The 15,263-nt window shown below is 40.7% G+C and overlaps 1 pseudogene; it reads right to left on the reverse strand.

Moving 5' to 3' along the window:
* Window positions 1-4,969: 4,969 nt before the first annotated feature.
* LOC141441301 (uncharacterized) lies at window positions 4,970-6,415 on the reverse strand (annotated as a pseudogene).
* Between the last annotated feature and the right edge of the window lie 8,848 nt (window positions 6,416-15,263).

Genomic DNA, 15,263 nt, shown 5'->3' on the forward strand with positions numbered 1-15,263 from the left:
TCTTAGTTATTTATAATGGTTGAATTCAATTCATAATGCCCGTGCAATGGTCATTATAAATAATGCCCATATTCATTTCTTGGTTTGTGACATCCATATTATATTATAAATGCGAAAGTGTGTATGTTTGTACGTTTGTCCGTCTTTCACGTCGAAATATATATAGTTAAAATACCACCAACGGGACTTATCACGCTAACACACACGAGTAATATTTAAGTACCTCGACGATTCGGCCACATATTACTTACAGTGGCCTTGGTCACGAATAGACGTGGTGACGGCGAGGTAAATATTACTCGTGTGTGTTAGCGTGATAAGTCCCGTTGATAGTGTTTTGACTATGAGTGAACATCACGAAAATTTAAAACGTTATTTGATATAGTTGATGGACCCGAGAGCGACAGGCTACTTTTTATCCCGGAAAAATGCTCAGTTCAATAACCGAATTCCCCGCGGGCGAAGCCGCGGGCAAAAGCTAAAGTTTAAAATACGTTTTTTTTTCAGGTTCGCTATTAACACAGACGAAAACAAATGTATAGAATTCGTATATGGCGGCTGTGACGGCAACGGTAACAACTTCAAAACTCTCGACGAATGTGAAGCGGCGTGCAAAAACTAAACCTAAACGACAAAAATAATAATAAATAAATAAATTTAAAAACATATTTGTAGTTTTGATCCGTACTTTTGACTTTGGGGACTTTTGACTTCAAACACTGCGGTAATTTGGACGAAAAGACTCTGCGAAGCCTCTCGAACGCTGCCCAGCCGAGTCGGATTCGACGAGTGATCTCTTTCTCAAAGTTGGACCTACCTAACTGGACCGTTTGTCCCAGGTATACATATAGTCGTCAACAACTTCGAGCGCAGTCTCCGACTATTACGGGAGTTGGTACAACATTGACATTAGACATGACTTTCGTCTTGTCCATGTTCATTTTCAGGCCAACTCGGTCGGAAACTCTACTGAGGTCAGCGAGCATAGCACCGAGGTCCTCCATGGTCTCAGCCATGGCTACAATGTCGTCGTCGAATCGAAGGTGAGTGAAGTACTCGCTATAAATGTTGATGCCTCGTCCTTTCCAGTCCAGAACCTTAAAAGCATCCTCCAATGCAGCGGTGAACAGTTTCGGAGAGATCACATCTCCTTGTCTGACTCCCCGCTGCAGAGGAATAGGCTTAGTGCTCTGATCCTGTAGTCGGACGGACATAGTGGCGTTTCCGTACAGACACTTCAACACTTCGATATACCGATAGTCAACTTGGCCCGCGGGAGAGCCTGCAGCACAGCCCAAGTCTCGATCGAATCGAAGGCTTTCTCGTAGTCCACAAATGCAAGGCAAAAGGGGAGGTACTCTTCAGTCGTCTGTATAACCTGCCGCAACGCATGTATGTGGTCCACGGTACTTTTCCGGTAGCCTTTTCGGAAGCCGGCTTATTCGGGAGGCTGGAAGTCGTCAAGCCTGCGTGTGAGACGGTTTGTGATGACCCTGGAAAACAGCTCGTAAACATGGCTCAGAAGTGAGATGGGTCTATAGTTCTTCAGCAAGGTGTTATCACCTTTTTTGAAGAAGAGCACCACGACACTTCTTTCCATGCTTTCGGCGTTCTCCCTTGGTGAAGGACTGAACTAAACAGCGTCTGAAGGCCCTTAAGGACTGGTTTACCACCCGCCTTCAGAAGCTCGGCTGTAATTCCGTCGTCACCCGGGCTTTGCCATTCTTAAGCGTTGAGGGCCTTACTAATCTCGTACAGGCGACGCGTCCGAGATGTTTCGGTATAGTGTCGGGTTAATCTAGTCCTCGGGTCTTTAGCTAAGATTTTCGACGGTATTCGGGTTGTCGTGTAGAGCTGTCCATAAAACCTTTCACTTCTCCAACAGCTCAGGTTGTGATGAAACGATTCTGCCGTCGTCGGTTCTTAGCTCCATCAACCTTTGACCAACAGTTCAGATCCCTGGTAAACCTTAGAGCCCTGTTACGCTCCAATAGCTGCTTCAATAATAATAATAATAATAATCATTTATTTCAGACAAAACAAGCTCATCCATAATAGTGTTAGTATTTAAAAGAAACAATAGAAAAAAAAAAACTATACGACTATGTTAGTAAATACCTACTTAATTAAAAAATAAAAATAAAATTACAATTATATTATATGGCCCCTATGACCTTTTTAGTCATGTGCCACCACAAAGGGCTGTCCAGCCGGTTTGCAATCATACTCAGGATACTATTATTGCTACCGCGCACACGCTGAAGAAGAGAAGCCGTCTTCTTACGCATTATAGCGTGAAAGCCGTCTGTGCGCGTCTCAGCGAACATAGCGGACGCGCTGCAGTGTCGCGGTAGCCCTAGTAGCATCCTGAACGCGTTGTTGTACTGCACCCTCAGGACGTTGTAGGCCCGTTTCGTGTGCTGAAACCACAAACCACTCGAATAAAATGATGTGCAATACGCTTTGAACAGCGTAATTTTCACGTCATTCGAACATCTGCTAAATCTACGAGTCAGCACATTACTTCGTACCGCCAACGCCCTGCGCTCCCTTTCTATATCGTGATCATCCTTTAAATCATCCGCAATAATGTGACCCAGGTATTTGAACTCCTGCACCACCCTCAAAGGTACACCAGAAAGCACAACAGATGGTACATTAGACGGCATGTATTTAGCAGTCGCTTTGAAAACAAGCACTTCGCTTTTCTTAGAGTTGTATTTAAGACCCGTCTTTTCAGCGTACCGCTCACACACCTCTACAAGCTTTCGTATTGAGCTGATCGAAGGGCCCAACAGCACCATGTCGTCAGCATAACTTATATTATTGACACAGGTACCATCAATATGGCATCCGACATGCATGCTGCTAAGCTCTTCCAACAGCTGATTGATGTACAAATTGAAAAGACCTGGCGAGGTCAATCCTCCCTGTCGGACACCACACTCAAGCTTATACTCCTCTGACAACGTATTTGCCCACTTAACCTGGTTAATCTGATTTCCATACCAAAACTTAAACAAGGATATAGACTCACCCGGCAAACCCGCGCTCCTTAACTTGTCCCAGAGTAGATCGTAGGAGACAAGGTCAAAAGCTTTCGACAGATCAAGAAAGCACGCATAAACCGGAGTGTCCCTGTCTGTGTAGTACTTGACAGTCTGCTTAAGACAAAGAATGGCACTCTCAGTAGATAGCCCTGGTCGAAAACCAAACTGTGCATCGTGAATCCTTAAACATTTCATTAATTGTTCATTAAGCAGACTGTCAAGCACCTTAGCAATTATAGTGGCTAGTGATACGGGCCGATAGTTATTAGTATCAGACACATCTCCAGTTCGGTTTTTAATGATAGGCACTACAACAGTTCGCATTAAAGGCTCTGGCAGATACGAGTGACGAATACACAAGGTGTAAAACATTGCCAAAACCCGCGTCATATGCACTCCTGCATATTTAAGATGCTCAATGGAGAGGCCGTCGTGTCCCGGAGATTTACCACGTTGCATATGCTGGATAACTTTTTCAACATCCTTACCTCGGATAATAACAGGGTTCTCCGAGCTCACGTCGGCCTCCGCACTGCACCCCTCACTCAAAGATGGACCCAGAGTAGATCGCACTTTAAAATGATCCCTAAAATGATTGGCAATATTATTTTGATTAGTCATTCCATCGACGCTTACAGGTACACCCGGCTTGACATCCATTTTTCTTGTATTTTTCCAAAAAAGTTTAAAGCTTTTGTTAGAGTGATTAGAAGCAAGAATATCCATTTTTATTTGCTCTTGTTTATTTTGACACCACTTGAGCTTAGATTTAAAAACTTTTCTGGAATCCACCATGTCAGTATATAACCGCCCCTTCACTGGTCTACCAGCACAAACCCAAGCTAAAAATTTCCTCCTAGCCTCCCGGTGCACAGGAGCAACATATTTGTTCCACCCTGTGACGTAGCCTCGCTTTCTTAAACACCTTTTACTGGATGACTGTATAGCAGCCTTTATCATCACTTCAGTAATATTGTGATACAATTCATCTAATACCTTCCTATGAGTGAACTTAGTACACATGCCGTCAGCACAAGTCTTCATTTCGTGGGGGAAATCTAGCTGCCTAAGTTTCTCATTACAAAAAGAATGATATGCAGCAATTTGCTCAGTTTTTCTCTCCCCCCAGATAACCTTATTCAAACAGGACTCTACCGTTTCATTACATTTCACCTTAACAATACCCAGATCACACTCCACGAACACAGGAAAATGATCCGACCAATATACGTCATGCTGTACCCATAATTTGTGCAATGTTTGTCTAGCAGACTTCGACACGACACAATGATCGAGCCACCTACCACATCCATGAGCTTCACTGATGTATGTATACATATTGGAGGATCTACCTAACATTTCCACATCTGCACATTCCCAGTGTAATTCGTCACAAAACTGTATCAGCTCGTTATAAAAAAGTTCACCCGGGTGAGCATTGAAATCCCCCAAAATATATACAGCCTCAGTACTTCCCACTTCCTCTATTACTGACTCAATTACACTAAGACATTCTGCAAAAACAGGCAGGTTTTCAACCGTATTAACAGGCATATACACACTAAAGACAAGAATGGAACGCTTATCAACCACGAGTTTTACCGCACATACACGCACATTATTACACTCAATTACAGTCACATTATCAAACATTTTTTTCCTCCACAAGATCGAGACACCACCATAAGGCCGACCAACAAGTAGACCGGATGACGTATCCACCGCAGACACTCCTATACATCCAAATTCTTCATCCACAGTATTAAGCAGAGGCAAATCGTGGGGCAGCAACCATGTCTCCTGAAGCGCCACAATATCCGCCTTCTTACACAATGCCCTAACTCCTTCTATAGATCTTTTCAGAGACTTACAATTGAAACTAACAAATCTTGAAATAGTCGTTCTATCCATAAAAATATTTATATAGGCTCGTTACTCGATTTACCGCTCATGCGCTCCTTATTATTTTCATATTTCACGTTAACAAAACGTCTGAAGGATATGCCCTCGGGCCACAAGTTATCATTTAGGAAAGAATCTATTTTATGCCTTGTAACAAATATCTTAAAAGAACTATAATCTTTCTGCCGCTTCATCTTAATTTTTTGCAACGAAACAGTTTCCTTAGTTTTAAGATAAATGTAGTCAATAATATCCTTCTCCAAAACGTCCCTGTGAACATTAGATACAAACAATGGCACCTTCGAATCTGCAGCTTTAAATCTACTGTTTACATCCGACTCGGCCTTTCCTTTACTACCCATAAATTTATTTTTCGATCGCTTTTTTCTGTACAATTTGCCACTCCAAGTCATGCTCCCGCCGTTTATTTGCCTCCGCGTTTCTAGCTATTCCCGCGTATGAAGGTGGTATTCTGCTTGACACGTCTTTTTCGCCCATTTTGTTTGTGTGATACAAAACAGGCGATTCCGCAGTGTCGTCGTTTATCGAGTCATTAGTAAGAACCTGTTTTTTGTTGTTCTAATTTGCTGCTTATCAAATTCTCGACTACAAACATCTGATTTTTTGACTCCCTTTCGCATTGTTTATCTGAGTGCCTAGAATCAGAAGCAACATCTCGTAGGTGCGAGTGAGACAGCTCATCTTCACTTCGTGCCTGTTTAGATAGATCCAGAGGCGAGTGCGAGGGAGACGACGCATCTTTGATTTTCTTGGCCGTATTCGATGCCCATTTCACTGGAGAAAAACAGGTCTCATCATCATCACCAAAACCGTTAAGATATCTCTGTAATTGAGAAACATTACCAGGCGTATGAATTGCCATTGGTCCGCTGTCCATCATACAAGCTCCTCGTTTAGTGTTTACCCGACATTGACCACTCAATAGTGATGCATATCTACCCTCATGCAATTTTAATTCTAATTCTTGTAACTGACTTTTTGTAGCATAATTCTGTTTAATTTCCGTCAATTCCGATTTTAAAAGCAAAATGTTCTTTAATAATGATGTAACATCCACATGATCAAAGGTGACGGGCGGAAGTCTGCTCAGATCCTTAGCTACAAAAATGGGCAATAGTTCCGGGTCAACACCCTTAAACATGACGATGATATCTTCCAAATCACGCTGTAGTTTGCCATCCTTCCGCCGAGAGATATTCCGTTTGCCAGTCTTGATCGAGTCAAATAACAAGGACTTTGCTGTGTCCACTTCTTGCACGGTGAAAGCAGAGCTACATATTCTCACCAGACTTTCATTATCCATAACTTCGTATTTGTTATGGATAAATGCTAACACTTCATTTATCACCAAATTACAATTTACGCATTTTAAAGTTTTTGAACACGCCATTATTTCGCCAACGACAGGTCACTGACCTCCCGTACGCACTTCACCGCTACCGTACACGATGAATCTCGCGCGCGAACTGCGCTCAACGATTCAATATGGTAGTATTAATCGGCGTACAAATCGCGCTTCAGAGACTTTGAGACTGTCTGTTGAGCTGGCCGATAGCGACAAGCGTACCAAGAAGACTGCAGAATCATCTCACGTCTCACCTCCATGAGCCTAAAGGTGGAGTCCGAAAGCCTTTCGGTTCTAGTACGTCGGGTCTTGAAGAACTTAGACCCGACCATATGGCTTCCACAAACCCGTCGTTGTAATCGTCCACGGAGCTGAAAGCTCTCAGGGTTTTGGAGCTGAGTGGGTTCTGGGCGGAGCGTAGATTTCATCAGTCGAGACCTTTCAAGCTTGAACTGGATATTCAATGACCCTCGTATCATACGGTGATCACTCCCGGTTTTAACCGCACTGATCACGGAGACATCATTGAATATGTGCTTTTTCGTCGACATGATAAAATCTATCTCATTCCTCGTAACACCATCAGGGCTCATCCAGGTCCTCTTTCTATGCTCACGTTTCCTGAAGAAGGAGTTCATCATATAGAGTCCCTCCTTCTCCATAAAACCGGCCAAATTTCCCCAGTCTCAATTCTTCACCGTCTCGTTTGCCCAGCTTTGCGTTAAAGTTGGGGGACTTTACAACCGTGAAGTGAGTTCTGGAGCTATGCATGGCTCTGGAAATATCCTCATACATAGCATCCACCTCATCGTCGGAGTGCGTCGAGGTCGGAGCGTATACCTGTATGACCTGTATGTGATGACATACGGATCTGAGACGTGGGCGCTAACGATGGGCCTCATGAGAAAACTCAAAGTCACTCAGAGGGCTATGGAGAGGGCTCGGGGTTTCTCTGCGGGATAGAATTAGAAATGATGATATCCGCAGTAGAACTAAGGTTACCGACATAGCCCGAAGAATTTCGAAACTAAAGTGGCAGTGGGCGGGGCACAAGGGGGTTTTTTGATTTTTGATAAGAAACGATTTTTGGAAATATTTTTCAGTCGATACCTTTGTTCCCATTTTTGTCAGAGGGGCAGAACGTTGTGCCATTTTGTTACGCTGCTTAATGCGGCGAAGGCCTTTGTCACAAGGCACAAATTGCATGGAGCACTCTGCGTCAGTGATGCTTTTTATAATGGTCGCTAGTCACACAGACGGTAATCATCATCACCATATCCCAGCCTGTATATATAGGTCCCACTACGGGCACAGGCGTCCTCTCAGTTCCAGTCTCCTAGTTCCACGCGGGCCCAGTCCGGCTGCGCATCTTCATAGTTCATTTTCGTCGCATTTTCATTTTGCAGGTGGTAGGACCTTGTGCAAGGCCGCCCGGATTGCTACCACCATCTTGCTCGCTAATCCTGCCGTGAAGTAGCAGTGCTTGTAAAGAGTTATTGTGTTTCGGCGTGGAGAGTTAGACCATCCGGTGAAATTACTGGCACTTGAGGTATCCCATCTTAGGCCTCTAGGTTGGCAACGCGTCCAGTATACCCTGGTGTTGCAGATGTTTATGGGCGGGGGTGATCTCTTACCATCAGGAGACCCACTTGCTCATTTGCCATCCAGTCGAAGAAAAAAAAAATCGAACGGCTACATAGCTTAGCATTAGTGGAAACGGTCACATAGTTTCGTAGCGTAGCTTTCACATCCTCGCAACATAGCTTCATAGCACATCTCTAGTGGAAAAGCACCCTTAATCTAGTTTAGTATAGTTATCTACTTGACTCCTAGTTAGAATTTTATGTTAAATAAGTACAACACTGATAATACAATACCGACAACTTAATTGTAAGGCTAGAACTTCAATATAATCTGTCCTATCTATCGCATTGGGCATGCCTGTAATGATAGATTTAAGTTTTTGCAAATGAAGAATTCCTTTATTTCCAGAACAATACAGGTCCACTAAAAAAAAGGTACATTAGGTACAATAAAATTAAATAAGCTAAAACTATAATAAATCTAAAAATGGACCCTGCGGCATGGTACCAAGATGTCTGGCAGCATTCCCCGCTGGATCGTAAGGCTGATGCCTTGAGCGAGGAAACTGCCAGCTGTGGTATCTCTGAGTCTCTTTGACAGATCTTTGAAGAGACTCAGAGTCCAGGGCCCCACGGATCAAGACTCGACGCCGAAAGGTACAAAATTATATTCGGCACCGAGACCATTGTATTTTCCTGCTTTGGCAGTTTCTGCCATTTCTGCTGTGCCTGCTGCCCTTATTGATGTTCGGTGGAGATGTGACGAGCCAGTGTGTCAACCCAAGTTCCCACACTAGCACACGTCCCATACTCCACGGAATCAGAGACATCCCGTCCGGTCTCTTGCCGTAATTTCTAGATAATATAAAATAAATAAATAAGTTGACTATCTGGGCGGAACAAACCGAAAATTCTCGGTGCAATGCTATGCAGACGACATTGCATTCGGTGTGAGAGACGGACTGTCTCGTGTAAAATGCACATATGTTGAATCACAGTTGTTTGCGCGGCTGATATCGTGGCTGGTTGCATTAAGCCGCGTCTGGAAGCCAGCGGGTAGCGGGGCGGACAGCGGAGTGACGAGCGTATTCTCTGTTCATTAACTATACTCATTTTTAGGGTTCTGAGCCAAATGGCAAAAACGGAAACCTTATAGTTTGCCATTCTGTCTGTCTGTCTGTCCGTCCGCGCTTTGATCAAGGACTATCAATGCTAGAAAGTTAGTTAAACTCTGCCGACAAAATGGTACAATAAAAATTTAAAAAAAAAATTATTGTACTCCCATAGACGTAAAGTGGGGGTGATTTTTTTTCCCATCTATACCTTGTTGTATGGGTATCGTTGGATAGGGTTTTAAAATCATTAGGGGTTTAAAAACGATTTTCGATTCAGTTAATTTTTTCAAAATATTAAACTTAAAGTGCAAATTTTCATAAAAAATCGCGCCCCCCCCCCCTCTAAAATCTAAAACCGGTGGGTGGAAAATTTGAAAATTCGCAATGTTTAGACAGTATATCAAACTTTCAAGGAAAACTATAACGGCTAAGTTTGCTTGAGAATTATAGTAGTTTAAGAGTAAATAGCAGCCTAAGGTATAAATATATCTAAACTTGGAAGATTCCGTATAAAATACGAAATCCTTAGAAAATATATTTTTTCGAATGACTACGGAACCCTATTTAAGGCGTGTCCGACACGCTCTTGGCTGTTTTATTTTTCATAGAAAGAGTGTCTTTTAATTGATAGAACACTTTTGAAAAAAGAAAACAGCAGCAAATATGAAACCATTAGCAAGGGCATTATTTTAAGGATCATTTACATTCTTTTAGTATCATAAGTATGTAATAGTTACTGTTTTTTTTAAACGTTTTTCAATAAAAGACCTTCAGGATTATTTTACCTTATTTCTAATGCTAAAAAAACGAAGTATAGGGCCAACCAGTCCGTCACATAATTTTCTTCAGATTTATTTTGACCATTTTTAACCCTCCCCTCCCTCACTACATCACCAAAGAAAGCTGTCAAATTGAAAAATCGTCAAAAAAGTAAGGGTCTTGACAGAGAGACAGACAGAGACGAAAAATATTCCTGGAAGGGTTCTGATTTTTTATTTTTGCCTTCAAGCAAAGGAACGAATGGAACGATCCTTTGCTTGAAAAGCCGAACTAGGACGTGCTTAGAGGTCTCAATTCAATTCGATTCAATTCTTGAAAGTATAGCTCATCGATACTATCGATGATTCCGCCAATGTCGAGGTTGGAAAGACACTGTCGGTTAGCTGTTGTACGGTAGCTTCAGCGTGCGGTACTCGATGAGAATCTAGAATAAGACAACACAAATAAATTTTGTTAAACTACTAAAAAATAGTTTGTTAATTTTTATAATTACATAATACAGTTAGGTATAAGAGGAGTGTGCGCTATTGCAAGGAGGAAATTTAAATTGATAGGGCGCGGGATATCAGGTGGCAGGTGGTTATATTATAGGGGGGTGACAATTTTGGGGCAATGGAAGAACATGTGTTCGAGGGTGCCCTCGTCCATGCACATTCACATAGGGAGTGGTCTCGAACCCGTATTTTGGCGAGGAAGACTGGGTGCATACATGTCCGAGACGAAGGCGAATGATAGTGGATGTGATATTTTTGGGAATCGATTTTGTATTAAAGAACCACGGCTTTGTGGGCAGATCAGGCTGGAGTTTCCCGTAATGTTTACCAACACAAAGTCGAGTAGTTTGCCAGCAGGAGTTCCATGTATCACGCATTTGTGGTAATGCGAGAGCTCTTACGTCGCGTGGGAAGCACTTCTTATACTTATCACAGCCTAATTCGATGGCCTCTTTAGCACACATATCCGCAGTCTCGTTGACTTTTATGCCTTAGAGGTCTCTCATCAAACTCACAGGAAAACGTCAAAGTGACACTTGCACATACCCCGACCGCGAGGAAACTACTCAAGCCCTCTCGCTCTGATAGGACTGTACAAAGCACGCACATAGGCCGGAGGTGAGATGAAAACATCAATTTTGCATCGATCCATCAAACAAGGTTTGTATTCTATAGCTATTATGTACTTCTGAGACCCTCTAAATACACTTCCAGTGAATGGGCCAACATTTCGTTAGAAAACGCAAGTCAGTACCTCAATTTGTTGAAGCTTATAACCACGCAGTCACTTAGAAAAACCGCTCGCTTTGTTATTAATCATTTACCTAAAGCAGCGTTTCCACCAGAGATGTGCGAGGATGTGTTGCTTGTTTTTCGTTAACCAATAGAAACGCTTCATTTACCTCGCTTCGCTCCGCTCAGCTGTTTCCACTAGAGATGTCTGTGCGAGCATGTGTAAATGAAGCGATTCTATTGGTTAATGAAAAACATATCACTCGCAACACATAGCATAGTATGCTTAGATTATAATTTTTGTATTTTAAAGTTTGTAATTGAATAGTTATTTAATGCATATCATGCTATAGAAGAGCGGGACTTTCTACTACAAGTGTGTTTCACACTTACTAGAGGGCCCCAACTTCATTCATTGTCAACCACCTTATGATATAACCATTTTTTTCATTTTCATTCATTTTCACTTTTTTTCAACATCCTTGCACATTATTCGGGAAAAATGCTGCTTTCTTTCAGCGTGTTAGTTTCACAGTGCTAAAGTTGTTTTGGTCTGTACCACTCATTTTCTGTCGCGCCTTTGCCGCCTGTAGCGAAATTGATGCGATGTCCAAGGTTGAATAGAAAGCGATTTTCGGAGCCCCGCGTGTGGCGTGTGGGGTAGCCAGATATCAAAATAGATTTTTGTTATTATGTACCAGCTGTCCACCCCGGTTTATTTATTGATTTATTACAAGGAGAGCAAACAAAAGCAAATGTATACAATATTTACTTAACTTTACGTGTTTTCTTTTAAGTAATAAATAAAATTGACAAGTTATACATTTTTTTAAACACCTGTAAATTACTACAGGAATCGAAAAGAGTTTTGACTCCTGAACATGGGAAAAATTTATTATAATTTATTTCTCCATATTTAAAAAAAATACAAAAAGTTTAAAAAATATATCCGAATTTTCCAAAACTACCACAGAATAGATATGTTTCCTTTGCCTTTTTCACCAGAAAAAGGAGCTGTCATAACTTTGACAACGTCTACGTCAAATTACATGATGCTCTTTTTTTTTTTAATAAGACTAGACAAAAGTAATGAATCTATAGTGTGGTAGTTTGGAGTTATGCCTTTTAGAATAAGCGCATTTGAAATAATTGTAATAAATTAATTAATAATCGTAGCGAAATTTAAAAATATCAGCGTCTTTCTCTTTCCAAACAGAATACAGAGAACGAATCAAATTATAGTCTTAGAAATATGAAATCTTGTCAATTATTTGTATGAAAAATTAGTTATATTAGATCCCACTTAATCCTATTTATATTAAAAGTGAGTGGTGAGTGAGTATGTTTTTGTTACTCCTTCACGCTGAAACGGCTAGACGGATTTGGGTGAAATTTGGTACCTATGTAGCTGGACATCTGGAATAAAAACATGCTACTTTTTGTTTCGATATTCCCACGGGATAGGGATAAAATCTCGAAACAACAACCGCTGGGTTCAGAATCATGAAATTGGAGATGATATTTTTAATGTAACGTCAATGAAAACCACGATTTATTTTCGGGAATTCCCAAGGAATTTTTCAAAAATACAAAATTTCAATTCAGCCGTTGGATCTATGAATTTACGCGTGCGAAGTCGCGGTAAACACTAGAATATTATAAGCGAAAGTTTGTAAGTCCGTTTGTTTGTTGTTACTTCATCACGCTAAACCGCAAACCGATTTAGAATAATTCGGTATACAGATAGTTGTGGGCCCGGGAAGGACATAGGAAGTTTTTATCCTGGAAAATTTGCATTTGTTCCTCAGGATAGAAAACCGACGGAGTCGCAGGTATCGGGTACCCAAAATGTGCTAAATTTACATTCTAATTTGATGTTGAATCAAACAAATAGTCCGAAATTGACAAGTTTATAACGAATAAAAAATAATAGCTGTTTGTGTTAATCAATGTCAAATGTTTAGACGACCAGATGGCCTAGTGTTATAGAACCTGATACGAAGCTGAAGTCCGGGTTCGATTCCGGTGTCGGGTCAATATTTGGAAAAAATACGAATGTTTTTTCTCGGTCTTGGGTGTTATATGTATTTAATATGTATATATCTAGTAAATATTTATCTTGCTTAGTACCATAACACAAGCTTCTGCTAAGCTTACTTTGGACTAGGTCATGGTGTGAATGTCCGTGATATTTATTATGTATTTATTCATTCAATTACAAGGAATCGATGGTAAAATTCGGCTGTATATCTTATTTCATCATAAACCAAATTAAATACAAACTAGTTTATATCAACTCAACGGCTCTATATAGCGCTCTTTTATCACTATAAGTAATTTAATTTGTTGCTACTTTACAGTTATTGTAGGTACCTACCACCTAGCTGTTAAAGGGTTGATATTGATATTGAGTTTAAGTACAAGATCGGAATTAGTGAATTTTTCTCTGTCGTTTGAGCTATGATTTAAAATTCAAACTGCGCTTAGATGTTGCCTTTCAACCATGCAACTGTAACTACAGTTTGAGGAAATTGTACAGCACTTAGACGACCTATGCGACTAATAAGCTGTACAATGCCTGTATAAGCAGCTTGTGTGCTATATAGGTTACTCCGTATAAGTAGCTAACACTAGATACTGTTACATTAAAGTTTCATACATTTTGTATTGATGTTTTGTCTCACGTGATTTTACACGGTTGTAAGGCCCTTTCCCATAATAGGTACTAAAGGAATAAAAAAATGGACTCGAACTCAATGAGAGTTCATCATCATCATGGTTGATCATGTTTGTGTTCTGAAGATGAACTCTGGTTGAGTTCGAAACGCAGAAACGCAGTTTAGTGTTGGTTTTTGTGATGTGTGTGCATTCTTACTGTGCGTGGAGGCGGCGAAACTGCGTGAATCCACATATTTCAATTAATATTTACTTACTAATTAATTTTATCTTTAAATTTCCTATGCTGATTTCAGTCATACGTACAACTTGGTACAGTCACCAGCACCAATATCTGACACAACAAGCGTGCATAAATAAATATGTGATACGACTCTATTTCTAGGGGCGGAGAAGACGTGAAAGATATTTTTGCACGCTCCGCTGTGGCAGATATTAATGCTGGACTGTACAACAACAACTCTGCGAAAACAGAACTCGAAGTCGTACTTATTAACTAAGTACTTCGAATTCGTGCGAATTAAACAAAATTATATTTTATTCCTACAGCATAAGAACTTGACACATGCACTTTCTTCAAGAGGCTGGCGCGTGTACAGCATTGCCAATTTAACTTGGACAGCGATAAAAAAAGGAACTAAATTTTTTTCAAACGATTTCCTTTGGCGGTGTCAAGCAGCGCCACTATCAACGGTAAAAGCAACTTGTGGTATACGCTGTGTGCGTAAAGTCCTAAGAATTGTAAAAGCGTGCACACTTGCATAAGCTACGCACTTTTTCAAGAAGTGGGTGTGTTTCCATTGTATACATGTAGGATCGTAAAAAGTTGACAAAAAAGCCACTTTAATAGTAAAATAAAAATAAATGAAAAATTTCCAAAATAACCAAATCAAATACGTCTTCGTCTTCCGTTGCTTAGCAATCTCCTGTTCTTACATTTGAAATAAAAATAACTGCTGCTTATTCATCTGCCTCTGTCACTCTTATACACTCACATCTCATGCTATCTCTTACACTTCACGTCATTTGTACTACTCCTTTCCACTCATCCTACATACATAATAATTTGATAATAAAACCTACGAATTGTACATATTTGAATATCGAAAGTTAAAAATATACGGGTATAATGTCGATGTTCAAAATATCGAAAATAAAATATCGATTGTAGCACAATATCGAAAGTTGTTATACCTATGGTCACAATGTCTAGATTGAAAATGTCGATTGATTAAAATATCGAATGAGTAAAAATATCGATAGCCAATATATCTATGTTGTAAATGTCAACATATTTGAATGTCGAAAAATTAAAAATCGTACATACAAATCTGCTTTTTTATTGCTCCTTTCCTTAATAGCATTTATTTACATAATCTAGTCATTTAGCACTCGCCAGCCGCTGCCGCGGCACGCTCGCTTTGCTCGCTCGGCTTGTGCGTTGTTGTGGTACAGTTTTAACCTAACCGAACCAAATATTTTTGGTAATTCATGTTCAATAGATTAGGTTGTAGTATGACGTCAGGCGCGAAGCGCCTCAACCGAGCGGGATAGGAGCTCCGCGA

This window comes from Choristoneura fumiferana, chromosome Z, assembly GCF_025370935.1.
Source record: "Choristoneura fumiferana chromosome Z, NRCan_CFum_1, whole genome shotgun sequence".
Classification (NCBI taxonomy): Eukaryota; Metazoa; Arthropoda; class Insecta; order Lepidoptera; family Tortricidae; genus Choristoneura; species Choristoneura fumiferana.